Raw genomic sequence first — 3,500 nt, 5'->3', positions numbered from 1 at the left:
AAAAATTGGCCCGGTCACGAAGGCAAAAACAGGCTCTGGCGCGAAGTGGTTAATGACATCCTTAGACCTTTAATCGGCAAAAATGTGGTTGTGTATTTGGATGACATTCTGATTTATTCGCCTGATCTGAAGTCTCATTGGCGGAGCGTACGTGAGGTATTACAGTTATTAATGGACAATTCGCTTTTTGCTAAGCTGGAGAAATGTGAGTTCGCTGTACAGAGAATTAGTTTTTTGGGCTACATTATCTCCAGTGAAGGTTTTGAGATGGATCCGGTTAAGGTTCAGGCTGTGCAGGAATGGCCTAGGCCTATTGGTTTGAAATCGATACAGAAGTTTTTGGGTTTCGCCAATTATTACAGAAAATTCATAAAAAAATTTTCTATTATTGTCAAACCGCTGACCGATCTCACCAGGAAAGGTGCTGATGCGGTTCAGTGGACTTCTGAGGCCATTGAAGCTTTTGTGTTTCTAAAGGAGAGGTTCACCTCTGCTCCCATCCTTATGCAGCCTGATGTGACTAAGCCGTTTTTGGTTGAGGTTGATGCTTCTTCGGTGGGGGTCGGTGCGGTGTTGTCTCAGGAAAACAAGGATGGAGTACATCCCTGTGCCTTTTTTTCAAAAAAAATTTCTGAGACTGAACATAATTACGATATTGGTAATCGGGAATTGCTGGCGATTAAACTCGCATTTGAACACTGGCGTCACCTCTTGGAAGGTGCTGAATTTCCCATTCAGGTTTTCACTGATCATAAAAATCTGATCTATCTTGATGCTACCAAGCGCTTGAATGCCCGTCAGGCTAGGTGGGCACTTTTTTTCTCGCGGTTTAATTTTTCCGTTACTTACATCCCGGGTACCAAGAATGTTAAAGCGGATGCTTTGTCTCGCAGCTTTTCTCCCATGGTCGGTGTTGAGGAGGAAGAGGAGAGCATTTTACAAGAAGGTGTTGTGATTGCTGCTTTGGACTCCGTTTTGGAGGATGAGATTCTTAAAGCTCAGGAGAATGCCCCATCTAACACTCCCCATGGGAGGTTGTTTGTGCCTAGGACCTTTAGGAGAGATTTGTTTGTTGAGTGTCATGAGTCTCGGTTGGCAGGTCATCCAGGAATTTCTGAGACCAAGAGACTTGTGGGTCGCAGTTTTTGGTGGCCTGGATGGCAGAAGGAGGTCATTAAGTGGGTGCGCCAATGTACTGTGTGTGCTAGATCCAAGTCTTCGCATGCTCCTGCTGCGGGGTTGCTTTGCCCTCTGGAGGTTCCTAGTGCACCTTGGACACATCTGGCTATGGACTTTATTACTGACCTTCCCCCCTCTGAAGGTTTCACGGTCATCTGGGTGGTCGTGCACCGTTTTAGCAAGATGTGTCACTTGGTTCCCTTCATCAAACTGCCTTGGACTAAGACACTCGCTAAGGCCTTTGTCAAGGAAATTGTCAGACTACATGGTGTTCCTACTGACATTGTTTCTGATAGGGGACCTCAGTTCGTGGCTCGTTTTTGGCGTGCCTTTTGTGACAGGTTGGGAGTTCATTTGTCGTTTTCATCTGGATATCATCCTGAGTCTAATGGCCAGACAGAAAGGAAGAACCAGGATGTTGAGCAGTTCTTGCGTTGTTTTGTGGCAGACAATCAAGAGGGGTGGTCTGAGTTTCTGCCACTTGCTGAATTTGCTCTTAACAACCATACATCCTCTTCTGCTGGGTGTTCGCCTTTTTTTTGTTGTTCTGGGAGACATCCGTCTTTTGGGTCATTCTCCAAATTGGTTTCGGCTGTGCCTGAGGAGGAGAGTTTTTCCGGTGATTTGGAGAGAGTTTGGACGGATGTGCGTGGTAATCTTCAGGAGGCTAACAAAAAATCTAAGAGGTACTTTGATAGGAAACGGCAAGAGGTTTTGTTTGCTGTTGGTGACATGGTTTGGTTGTCTTCTAAGAATCTGCGATTGAGGATTCCTTCTAAAAAATTGGGTCCCAAGTTCGTAGGGCCCTTTAAGGTGCTTCAGATAGTTAACCAATCTGCTGTTAGGTTGGAGGTTCCTACGTCCTGGAAGATTAACCCGGTGTTTCATGTTTCTCTGTTGAAAAAAGCTGATGTGTCTGATGGTGACGCCTCTGCCACTGTTCCTCCGGTGGTGGAGGACGGGGAATATGAAATTTCCCGCATCCTAAATTCTAGACGGTATAGAGGGAGTTTGCAGTATCTCGTCGCTTGGAAGGGTTTCGGACCTGAGGATAACTCATGGGTGAGGGCGGATGATGTTTCTGCTTCCAGACTTGTCAGAGCGTTTCACAGGAGGTTTCCTGGTAAGCCTGGGCCTAGGGGATCCGGAGGATCCTCTAAGAAGAGGGGGTACTGTTAGAACTCTCCTATTAGGTTTTTTTTAGTTTGCTGGTCACATGACCATTTTTGCCTATTTAATCCGGCTCTGCCCTCCTGGTCTTGCTGGACTTCATTGTATTTACTACTCTTGAGCTAGCTTGGTGCTCTGTTGCCGTTCTCTGTTAGTTTTGCTAGGTCTTCTGACCTCTATGCTTTTTGTTGTGTGTTTGTCTTTGACTGCTACTATTTCTGCTAGGAGGTGTCCAACTTATCCCAGTCCCTAGTTCTTGTAGGGATCCCTCCCTCACATCTATAGGTCTTCGTTCAGACTAGCCGAGGACTTTAGCGGGTCTGATCGCAGGATCAGGTTCCCTGTTACATCGTAGGGATCTAGTTTAGTTCTATTGTAGGGACAGTTCTCCTGTCTTTCCTTAGTCCCTGTAGCAGATCATAACAGCTGCGGCTCCTGCTGCTGCCAGGCTATCGCGTGTGCCCGCTTATTAAAGGACATGAATATTCACCCCTCTCCACTCCCATGGGCGTAGAGAGAGGTTGAATATTCATGCCCTTTAACAGCGGGCACAGGCTATTCCGGTAGCAGCAGGAGCCGCGCTGCGGCTACACTGTGTGCTGCCATTTAGAAGCATGAATATTCACTGCTCCCAACGCCCATGGTGCAGTGAATATTCATTTTCTTTAGCAGCGGGGACAGTGTAGGCTGCAGCGGGTGGCTGCTGCCTCCTGTGCCCCGCTCCTCCACCGCTACCGCTCCCCCCACACCCCACATATATTATCACCCCCCAACATTTGGACTATAAGACGCACACCCCATTTTCCTCCAAAATTTTGGAGGAAAAAAGTGTGTCTTATAGTCCGAAAAATACGGCATATTCTTGTACATAGGAGCAGTTTCATAATAGTTATATTCCTGTACATAGGGGGCAGTATTATAGTAGTTATATTCTTGTACATAGGGGGCAGTATTATAGTAGTTATATTCTTGTACATAGGAGCAGTATTATAGTAATTATATTCTTGTACATAGGGGGCAGTATTATAGTAGTTATATTCTTGTACATAGGGGCAGTATTATAGTAGTTATATTCTTGAACATAGGGAGCAGTATTATAGTAGTTATATTCTTGCACATACGGGGCAGTATTATAGTAGTTATATTCTTGT

The sequence above is a fragment of the Phyllobates terribilis genome, unplaced genomic scaffold, assembly GCF_046119375.1.
Source record: "Phyllobates terribilis strain yellow unplaced genomic scaffold, ASM4611937v1 Scaffold_5__5_contigs__length_657084704, whole genome shotgun sequence".
NCBI classification, from domain to species: Eukaryota; Metazoa; Chordata; class Amphibia; order Anura; family Dendrobatidae; genus Phyllobates; species Phyllobates terribilis.
The sequence above is the reverse complement of the archived record's forward strand: the minus strand, read 5'-3'. Positions refer to the sequence as shown.